Raw genomic sequence first — 12,664 nt, 5'->3', positions numbered from 1 at the left:
CGGGAGAAAAGTCAGCCGAAAAAGGGGCGGGGCTATCTCCCTCAGCACACTGGCGCCATTTTTTCTTCACAGTGCAGCTGGAAGACAGCTCCCCAGGCTCTCCCCTGTAGTTTTCAGGCTCAAAGGGTTAAAAAGAGAGGGGGGGCACTAAATTTAGGCGCAATATATGTATACAAGCAGCTATTGGGGGAAAAATCACTCAGTTATAGTGTTAATCCCTGCATTATATAGCGCTCTGGTGTGTGCTGGCATACTCTCTCTCTGTCTCCCCAAAGGACTTTGTGGGGTCCTGTCCTCAGTCAGAGCATTCCCTGTGTGTGTGCGGTGTGTCGGTACGGCTGTGTCGACATGTTGGATGAGGAAGGTTACGTGGAGGCGGAGCAGAGGCCGATAAATGGGATGTCGCCCCCTGTGGGGTCGACACAAGAGTGGATGGATAGGTGGAAGGTATTAACTGACAATGTCAACTCCTTACATAAAACGCTGGATGACGTAACAGCTGTGGGACAGCCGGCTTCTCAGCCCGTGCCTGCCCAGGCGTCTCAAAGGCCATCAGGGGCTCAAAAAACGCCCGTTACCTCAGATGGCAGACACAGATGTCGACACGGAGTCTGACTCCAGTGTCGACGAGGTTGAGATATATACACAATCCACTAGGAACATCCGTTACATGATCTCGGCAATGAAAAATGTGTTACACATTTCTGACATGAACCCAAGTACCACATAAAAGGGGTTTTATTTTTGGGGAGAAAAAGCAGCCAGTGTTTTGTTCCCCCATCAGATGAGTGAATGAAGTGTGTAAAGAAGCGTGGGTTCCCCCGATAAGAAACTGGTAATTTCTAAAAAGTTACTGATGGCGTACCCTTTCCCGCCAGAGGATAGGTCACGTTGGGAGATATCCCCTAGAGTGGATAAGGCGCTCACACGTTTGTCAAAAAAGGTGGCACTGCCGTCTTAGGATACGGCCACCTTGAAGGAGCCTGCTGATAAAAAGCAGGAGGCTATCCTGAAGTCTGTATATCCACACTCAGGTTCTATACTGAGACCTGCAATTGCCTCAGCATAAATAGTGCTGCTGCAGCGTGGTCTGATACCCTGTCAGATAATATTAATACCCTAGACAGGGATAATATTTTGCTAACATAGAGCATATTAAAGACGTCGTCATATATATGAAGGATGCACAGAGGGATATTTGCCGGCTGGCATCCAGAATTAATGCAATGTCCATTCTGCCAGGAGGGTATTAGAAACCCGGCAGTGGACAGGTGATGCTGCCTTTAAAAGGCACATGGAGATTCTGCCTTATAAGGGTGAGGAATTGTTTGGGGATGGTCTCTGGGACCTCATATCCACAGCAACAGCTGGGAAGAAATTTTTTTACCACAGGTTTCCTCACAGCCTAAGAAAGCACCGTATTTTCAGGTACAGTCCTTTCGGCTTCAGAAAAGCAAGCGGGTCAAAGGCGCTTCCTTTCTGCACAGAGACAAGGGAAGAAGGAAAAAGCTGCACCAGACAGCCAGTTCCCAGGATCAAAAATCTTCCCCCGCTTCCTCTGAGTCCACCGCATGACGCTGGGGCTCCACAGGTGGAGACAGGTGCGGTGGGGGCGCGTCTCGGGAACTTCAGGGACCAGTGGGCTTGCCCACAGGTGGATCCCTAGGTTCTGCAAGTAGTATCACAGGGATACAGGCTGGAGTTCGAGGCGACTCCCCCTCACCGTTACCTCACATCAGCCTTGCCTGCTGCCCTCGGAGAAAGGTAGTACTGGCGGCAATTCACAAGCTGTACTTCCAGCAGGTGAAATCAAGGTACCCCTCCTTCAACAAGGCCGGGGTTACTATTCCAAAATGTTGTGGTACCGAAACCAGACGGTTCGGTGAGACCCATTCTAAAATTGAAATCCTTGAACACTTATATACGAAGGTTCAAGTTCAAAATGGAATCGCTCATGGCGATTATTGCAAGCCTGGAGAATTTCATGGTATCACTGGACATCAAGGATGCTTACCTGCATGTCCCTATTTACCCTCTTCACCAGGAGTACCTCAAAATTATGGTACAGGATTGTCATTACCAATTCCAGACGTTGCCGTTGGTCTGTCCCCGGCACCGAGGTATTTACCAAGGTAATGGCCGAAATAATTATCCCGTACTTGGACGATCTCCTTATAAAGGCGAGGTCCAGGGAGCAGTTGTTCGTCGGAGTAGCACTATCTCGGGAAGTGCTACAACAACACGGCTGGATTCTGAATATTCCAAAGTCGCAGCTGGTTCCTACGACGCGTCTACTGTTCCTGGGTATAGATCTGGACACAGAACAGGATAAAAAGGGTTTCTCCCGGAGGAGAAGTCCAAGGAGTTGTCGTCTCTAGACAGAGACCTCCTAATACAAATACAGGTGTCGGTGCATGAATGCACGCGAGCCCTGGGAAAGATGGTAGCTTCTTACGAAGAAATTCCATTCACCAGGTCCCATGCAAGGATCTTCCAGTGGGATCTGTTGGACAAGTGGTCCGGGTCGCATCTTCAGATGCATCGGCGGATAACCCTGTCTCCAAGGGCCAGGGTGTCGCTGTTGTGGTGGCTGCAGAGTGCTCATCTTCTAGGGGGCCGCAGATTCGGCATACAGGACTGGGTCCTGGTGACCACGGATGCCAGCCTTCGAGGCTGGGGGGCAGTCACACAGGGAAGAAACTTCCAAGGCTATGGAAAAGTCAGGAGACTTCCCTACACATAAATATTCTGGAACTAAGGGCCATTTACAATGCCCTAAGTCAGGCTAGACCCTGCTTCAACACCGGCCGGTGCTGATCCAGTCAGACAACATCACGGCGGTCGCTCATGTAAACCGACAGGGCGGCACAAGAAGCAGGATGGCGATGGCAGAAGCCACAAGGATTCTCCGATGGGCGGAAAATCATGTGTTAGCACTGTCAGCAGTGTTCATTCCCGGAGTGGACAACTAAGAAGCAGACTTTCTCAGAAGACACGACCTCCACCCGGGAGAGTGGGGACTTCATACAGAAGTCTTCCAAATGATTGTACACCGTTGGGAAAGGCCACAGGTGGACATGATGGCGTCCCGCCTCAACAAAAAGCTACAAAGATATTGCGCCAGGTCAAGGGACCCTTAGGCGATAGCTGTGGACGCTCTGGTAACACCGTGGGTGTACCAGTCGGTGTATGTGTTCCCTTCTCTGCCTCTCTTACCCAGGGTAATGAGAATAATAAGAAGGAGAGGAGTAAGAACTATACTCATTGTTCCGGGTTGGCCAAGAAGAGCTTGGTACCCAGAACTCCAAGAAATGATCTCAGAGGACCCATGGCCTCTGCGGCTCAGACAGGACCTGCTGCAGCAGGGGGCCTGTCTGTTCCAAGACGTACCGCGGCTGCGTTTGACGGCATGGCGGTTGAACGCCAGATCCTGAAGGAAAAGGGCTTTCCGGACGAAGTTATCCCTACGCTATTTAAAGCTAGGAAAGAAGTGAACGCAAACCATTATCACCGCATATGGCGGAAATATGTTGCGTGCTGTGAGGCCAGGAAGGCCCCAAAGGAGGAATTTCAGCTAGGTCGATTTCTGCACTTCCTACAGTCAGAGGTGACTATGGGCCTAAAATTGGGTTCCATTAAGGTCCAGATTTCGGCTCTATCGATTTTCTTCCAAAATAGAACTGGCTTCACTGCCTGAAGTTCAGACTTTTGTTAAGGGAGTGCTGCATAGTCAGCCCCCGTTTGTGCCTCCAGTGGCACCGTGGGATCTCAACGTGGTGTAGGATTTCCTGAAGTCGCATTGGGTTGAGCCACTTAAATCCGTGGAGCTACAATACCTCACGTGGAAAGTGGTCATGCTGTGGGCCTTGGCGTCGGCCAGGCGTGTATCAGAATTGGCGGCTTTGTCATACAAAAGCCCTTATCTGTATTTTATATGGATAAGGCGGAATTGAGGACTCGTTCCCAATTCCTTCCTAAGGTGGTATCAGTTTTTCATGTGTTTTTATTGTGGTGCCTGCGGCTACTCGGGACTTGGAGGATTCCAAGTTACTGGACGTAGTCAGGGCCCTGAAAAGTATATGTTTCCAGGACGGCTGGAGTCAGGAAAACTGACTCGCTATTTATCCTGTATGCACCCAACAAGCTGGGTGCTCCTGCTTCTAAGCAGACTATTGCTCGCTGGATCTGTAGCATGATTCAACTTGCACATTCTGCGGCTGGACTGCCGCACCCTAAATCTGTAAAAGCCCATTCCACGAGGAAAGTGGGCTCTTCTTGGGCGGCTGCCCGAGGGGTCTCGGCTTTACAACTTGGTCGAGCTGTTACTTGGTCGGGTTCAAACATTTTTGCAAGAGTCTACAAGTTTGATACCCTGGCTGAGGAGGACCTAGAGTTTGCTCATTCGGTGCTGCAGAGTCATCCGCACTCTCCCGCCCGTTTGGGAGCTTTGGTATAATCCCTATGGTCCTTACGGAGTCCCAGCATCCACTTAGGACGTCAGAGAAAATAAGATTTTACTCACCGGTAAATCTATTTCTCGAAGTCCGTAGTGGATGCTGGGCGCCCATCCCAAGTGCGGATTGTCTGCAATACTTGTTTATAGTTATTGCCTAACTAAAGGGTTATTGTTGAGCCATCTGTTGAGAGGCTCAGTTATATTTCATACTGTTAACTGGGTATAGTATCACGAGTTATACGGTGTGATTGGTGTGGCTGGTATGAGTCTTACCCGGGATTCAAAATCCTTCCTTATTGTGTCAGCTCTTCCGGGCACGGTATCCTAACTGAGGTCTGGAGGAGGGTCATAGTGGGAGGAGCCAGTGCACACCAGGTAGTCCTAAAGCTTTCTTTAGTTGTGCCCAGTCTCCTGCGGAGCCGCTATTCCCCATGGTCCTTACGGAGTCCCAGCATCCACTACGGACTACGAGAAATAGATTTACCGATGAGTAAAATCTTATTATTATATACTGGTGGTCAGCAAAATTCTGCACTGTCCTCCTACTATATATACTGCGCACAACTTAAATGCACCACAGGTATGGATGGATAGTATACTTGACGACACAGAGGTAGGTAGAGCAGTGGCCTACTGTACCGTACTGCTATATATTATATACTGGTGGTCAGCAAAATTATGCACTGTCCTACTACTATATATACTGCGCACAACTTAAATGCACCACAGGTATGGATTGATAGTATACTTGACGACACAGAGGTAGGTAGAGCAGTGGCCTACTGTACCGTACTGCTATATATTTTATACTGGTGGTCAGCAAAATTATGCACTGTCCTACTACTATATATACTGCGCACAACTTAAATGCACCACAGGTATGGATGGATAGTATACTTGATGACACAGAGGTAGGTAGAGCAGTGGACTACTGTACCGTACTGCTATATATTATATACTGGTGGTCACTGGTCAGCAAAATTCTGCACTGTCCTCCTACTATATACTACAATGCAGCACAGATATGGAGCGTTTTTCAGGCAGAGAACGTATAATACTGGTGGTCACTGGTCAGCAAAACTCTGCACTGTCCTCCTACTATATAATACTGGTGGTCCCCACAATAAAGCACACTGAGCACAGATATTTGCAGCACACTGAGCACAGATATGGAGCATTTTTCAGGCAGAGAACGTAGATATTTGCAGCACACTGAGCACAGATATTTGCAGAACACAGAGCACAAATATTTGCAGCACACTGTACAAAGAAAGAACTGAGAGGACGCAGACACGTCCTCTCGTTATCATCTCCAAAGCACGAGTGAAAATGGCGGCCCACGCGCGGCTCCTTATAAAGAATACGAATTTCGCGAGAATCCGACGGCGGGATAATGACGTTCGGGCGCGCTCGGGTTAACCGAGCAAGGCGGGAAGATTCAAATCTGCCTCGGAACCGTGTAAAATGGGTTAAGTTCGGGGGGGGGGGGGGTTCGGATTCTGAGGAACCGTACCCGCTCATCTCTAGTTATATGTGTATTCCACACATGTTCACACCCAGTACTGGTTATATATGTATTCAACACATGCTCATACCTAATACTGGTTATATGTGAATTCCACACATGCTCACATCCAATACTGGTTATACGTGTAATCCTCACATGCTCACATCCAGTACTGGTTATATGGGTATTCCACACATGCTCACACCCAGTATTGGTTATATGTGTATTCCTCACATGCTCACACATAGTACTGGTTATATGTGTATCCCACACATGCTCACACCCAGTACTGGTTATATGGGTAATCCACACATGCTCACACCCAGTACTGGTTATATGTGTATTCCTCACATGCTCACAGCCAGTACTGGTTATATGTGTATTCTACACATGCTCAAACTCAGTACTGGTTATATGGGTATTCCACACATGCTCACATACAATACTTGTTATATGTGTATCCCACACATGCTCACAACCAATACTGGTAATATGTGTATCCCACACATGCTCACACCCAGTACTGGTTATATGTGTATCCCACACATGCTCAAGACCAGTACTGGTTATATGTGTATCCCACACATGCTCACACCCAGTACTGGTTATATGTGAATTACACAAATGCTCACACCCAGTACTAGTTATGTGTGTATTCCAGACATGCTCACACCCAGTACTGGTTATATTTGTGCTCCAGACATGCTCACACCCAGTGCTGGTTATATTTGTAGTCCGCACATGCTCACACCCAGTACTAGTTATATATGTACTCCACACATGCTCACACCCAGTACTGGTTATATGTGTACTACACACATGCTCACACCCAGTACTGGTTATATGTGTACTCCACACATACTCACACCCAGTACTGGTTATATGTGTATTCCACACATGCTCCATCCCAGTTCTGGTTATATGTGTACTACACACATGCTCACATCCAGTACTGGTTATATGTGCATTCCAGACATGCTCACACCCAGTACTGGTTATATGCGTATTCCACACATGCTCACACTCAGTACTGGTTATATATGTACTCCGCACATGCTCACACTCAGTACTGGTTATATGCGTATTCCACACATGCTCAAACCCAGTACTGGTTATATGGGTACTCCACACATGCCCACAACCAGTACTGGTTATATGTGTATCCCACACATGCTTACAGCCAGTACTGGTTATATGAGTATTCCAGACATGCTCACACCCAGTACTGGTTATATGTGTATTCCACACATAATCACACCCAGTACTAGTTATATGTGTACTCCACACATGCTCACACCCAGTACTGGTTATAAGTGTACTCCACACATGCTCACACCCAGTACTTTTTATATGTGTACTCCACACATGCTTAAACCCAGTGCTGGTTATATGTGTATTCCACACATGCTCAAACCCAGTACTGGTTATATGTGTATCCCACACATGCTCACACCCAGTACTGGTTATATTTGAATTCCACACATGCTCACACCCAGTACTGCTTATATTTGTATTCCACACATGCTCACACCCAGTACTAGTTATGTGTGTATTCCAGACATGCTCACACCCAGTACTGGTTATATGTGTGTTCCAGACATGCTCACACCCAGTACTGGTTATATTTGAAGTCCGCAAATGCTCACACCCAGTACTAGTTATATATGTACTCCACACATGCTCACACCCAGTACTAGTTATATGTGTACTCTACACATGCTCACACCCAATACTGGTTATATGTGTATTCCAGACATGCTCACACCCAGTACTGGTTATATGTGTATTCCACACATGCTCACACTCAGTACTGGTTATATGTGTATTCCACACATGCTCACACCCAGTACTGGTTATATGTGTATCCCACACATGCTCACAGCCAGTACTCGTTATATATGTGTATTCCACACATGCTCACACCCAGTTCTTGTTATATGTGTATCCCACACATGCTCACACCCAGTACTGGTTATATGTGCATTCCAGACATGCTCACACCCAGTACTGGTTGTATGTGTATTCCAGACATGCTCACACACAGTACTGGTTATATTTGTATCCCAAACATGCTCACACCCAGTACTAGTTATGTGTGTATTCCAGACATGCTCACACCCAGTACTGGTTATATGTGTACTCCACACATGCTCACACCCAGTGCTGGTTATATGTGTATCCCACACATGCTCACACCCAGTACTGGTTATATGTGTATCCCACACATGCTCACACCCAGTACTGGTTATACGTGATTTCCACACATGCTCACACCCAGTACTGGTTATATTTGTATTCCACACATGTTCACACCCAGTACTAGTTATGTGTGTATTCCAGACATGCTCACACCCAGTACTGGTTATATGTGTACTCCACACATGCTCACACCCAGTACTGGTTATATATGTATTCCACACATGCTCACAACCAGTACTGGTTATATGTGTGTTCCAGACTAGTTCACACCCAGTACTGGTTATATTTGTAGTCCGCACATGCTCACACCCAATACTAGTTATATATGTACTCCAAACATGCTCACACCCAGTACTAGTTATATGTGTACTCCACACATGCTCACACCCAGTACTGGTTATATGTGTACTCCACACATACTCACACTCAGTACTGGTTATATGTGTATCCCACACATGCTCACAACCAGTACTGGTTATATATATCTATCCCACACATGCTCACAGTCAGTACTGGTTATTTGTGTATTCCACACATGCTCACACCCAGTACTGGTAATATGTGTATCCCACACATGCTCACACCCAGTACTAGTTATATGTGTATTCCACACATGCTCACACCCAGTACTGGTTATATGTGTACTCCACACATACTCACAACCAGTACTGGTTATATGTGCATTCCAGACATGCTCACACCAAGTACTGTTTATATGTGTATTCCACACATGCTCACACTCGGTTCTGGTTATATGTGTACTCCACACATGCTCACACCCAGTACTGGTTATATGTGTATTTCACACATGCTCAGACTCAGTACTGGTTATATGTGTACTCCAAACATGCTCACACTCAGTACTGGTTATATGTGTATTCCACACATGCTCACACCCAGTACTGGATATATGGGTACTGCACACATGCTCACAACCTGTACTGGTTATATGTGTATCCCACACATGCTCAGAGCCAGTACTGGTTATATGTGTATTCCACACATGCTCACACCCAGTACTGGTTAAATGTGTATTCCAGACATGCTCACACCCAGTACTAGTTATATGTGTACTCCACAGATGCTCACACCCAGTACTAGTTATAAGTGTACTCCACACATGGTCACACCCAGTAATTTTTATATGTGTACTCCACACATGCTCACTCCCAGTGCTGGTTATATGTGTATTCCACACATGCTCACACCCAGTACTGGTTATATGTGTATCCCACACATGCTCACACCCAGTACTGGTTATATTTGTATTCCATACATGCTCACACCCAGTACTAGTTATGTGTTTATTCCAGACATGCTCACACCCAGTACTGGTTATATGTGTGTTCCAGACATGCTCACACCCAGTACTGGTTATATTTGTAGTCCGCACATGCTCACACCCAGTACTAGTTATATATGTACTCCACACATGCTCACACCCAGTACTAGTTATATGTGTACTCCACACATGCTCACACCCAGTACTGGTTATATGTGTATTCCACACATGCTCACACTCAGTACTGGTTAAATGTGTACTCCACACATGCTCACACTCAGTACTGGTTTTATGTGTATTCCACACATGCTCACACCCAGTACTGGTTATATGTGTATCCCACACATGCTCACAGCCAGTACTCGTTATATGTGTATTCCACACATGCTCACACCCAGTTCTTGTTATATGTGTATCCCACACATGCTCACACCCAGTACTGGTTATATGTGCATTCCAGACATGCTCACACCCAGTACTGGTTATATGTGTATTCCACACATGCTCACACTCAGTACTGGTTATATGGGTTTTCCACACATGCTCACACCCATTACTGTTTTTTTGTGTATTCCTCACATGCTCACACCCAGTTCTGGTTTTATGTGTATTCCACACATGCTCAAACCCAGTACTGGTTATATGTGTATTTCACACATGCTCACACTAAGTACTGTTTATATGGGTATTCCACACATGCTCACATACAATACTGGTTATATGTGTATCCCACACATGCTCACACCCAGTACTGGTTATATGTGTATCCCACACATGCTCACACCCAGTACTGGTTATATGTGAATTCCACACATGCTCACACCCAGTACTGGTTATATGTGTATTCCACACATGCTCACACCCAGTACTAGTTATGTGTGTATTACAGACATGCTCACACCCAGTACTGGTTATATGTGTGTTCCAGACATGCTCACACCCAGTACTGGATACATTTGTAGTCCGCACATGCTCACACCCAGTTCTAGTTATATATGTACTCCACACAAGCTCACACCCAGTACTAGTTATATGTGTACTCCACACATGCTCACACCCAGTACTGGTTATATGTGTACTCCACACATACTCACAACCAGTACTGGTTATATGTGTACTACACACATGCTCACACCCAGTACTGGTTATATGTGCATTCCACACATGCTCACATTCAGTACTGGTTATATGTGCATTCCACACATGCTCACATTCAGTACTGGTTATATGGGTATTCCACACATGCTCACACCCAGTACTGGTTTTTTGTATATTCCTCACATGCTCACACCCAGTACTGGTTATATGTGTATTCCACACATGCTCACACCCAGTACTGGTTATATGTGTATTCCACACATGCTCACACTAAGTACTGGTTATATGGGTATTCCACACATGCTCACATACAATACTAGTTATATGTGTATCCCACACATGCTCACACCCAGTACTGGTTATATGTGAATTCCACACATGCTCACACCCAGTACTGGTTATATGTGTATTCCACACATGCTCACACCCAGTACTAGTTATGTGTGTATTCCAGACATGCTCACACCCAGTACTGGTTATATGTGTGTTCCAGACATGCTCACACCCAGTATTGGTTACATTTGTAGTCCGCACATGCTCACACCCAGTTCTAGTTATATATGTACTCCACACATGCTCACACCCAGTACTAGTTATATGTGTACTCCACACATGCTCACACCCAGTACTGGTTTTATGTGTACTCCACACATACTCACAACCAGTACTGGTTATATGTGTATTCCACACATGCTCACCCCCAGTTCTGGTTATATGTGTACTACACACATGCTCACACCCAGTACTGGTTATATGTGCATTCCAGACATGCTCACACCCAGTACTGGTTATATGTGTATTCCACACATGCTCACACTCAGTACTGGTTATATGTGTACTCAACAAATGCTCACACTCAGTACTGGTTATATGTGTATTCCACACATGCTCACACTCAGTACTGGTTATATGTGTACTCCACACATGCTCACACTCAGTACTGGTTTTGTGTGTATTCCACACATGCTCACACCCAGTACTGGTTATATGTGTATCCCACACATGCTCACAGCCAGTACTCGTTATATGTGTATTCCACACATGCTCACACCCAGTTCTTGTTATATGTGTATCCCACACATGCTCACACCCAGTACTGGTTATATGTGCATTCCAGACATGCTCACACCCAGTACTGGTTATATGTGTATTCCACACATGCTCACACTCAGTACTGGTTATATGGGTTTTCCACACATGCTCACACCCATTACTGTTTTTTTGTGTATTCCACACATGCTCACACCCAGTTCTGGTTATATGTGTATTCCACACATGCTCAAACCCAGTACTGGTTTTATGTGTATTCCACACATGATCACACCCAGTACTGGTTATATGTGTATTCCACACATGCTCACACCCAGTACTAGTTATATGTGTATTCCAGACATGCTCACACCCAGTACTGGTTAAATGTGTATTCCAGACTTGCTCACACCCAGTACTAGTTATATGTGTACTCCACACATGCTCACACCCAGTACTGGTTATAAGTGTACTCCACACATGCTCACACCCAGTAATTTTTATATGTGTACTCCACACATGGTCACTCCCAGTGCAGGTTATATGTGTATTCCACACATGCTCACACCCAGTACTGGTTATATGTGTATCCCACACATGCTCACACCCAGAACTGGTTATATGTGAATTCCACACATGCTCACACCCAGTACTGGTTATATTTGTATTCCATACATGCTCACACCCAGTACTAGTTATGTGTTTTTTCCAGACATGCTCACACCCAGTACTGGTTATATGTGTGTTCCAGACATGCTCACACCCAGTACTGGTAATATTTGTAGTCTGCACATGCTCACACCCAGTACTAGTTATATATGTACTCCACACATGCTCACACCCAGTACTAGTTATATGTGTACTCCACACATGCTCACACCCAGTACTGGTTATATGTGTACTCCACACATACTCACACCCAGTACTGGTTATATGTGTATTCCAGACATGCTCACACCCAGTACTGGTTATATGTGTATTCCACACAGGCTCACACTCAGTACTGGTTATATGTGTACTCCACACATGCTCACACCCAGTACTGGTTATATGTGTATCCCACACATGCTCACAGCCAGTACTCGTTATATGT

This window comes from Pseudophryne corroboree, unplaced genomic scaffold (assembly GCF_028390025.1).
Source record: "Pseudophryne corroboree isolate aPseCor3 unplaced genomic scaffold, aPseCor3.hap2 scaffold_361, whole genome shotgun sequence".
Lineage (NCBI taxonomy): Eukaryota > Metazoa > Chordata > Amphibia > Anura > Myobatrachidae > Pseudophryne > Pseudophryne corroboree.
This window is presented reverse-complemented; position numbering follows the sequence as displayed.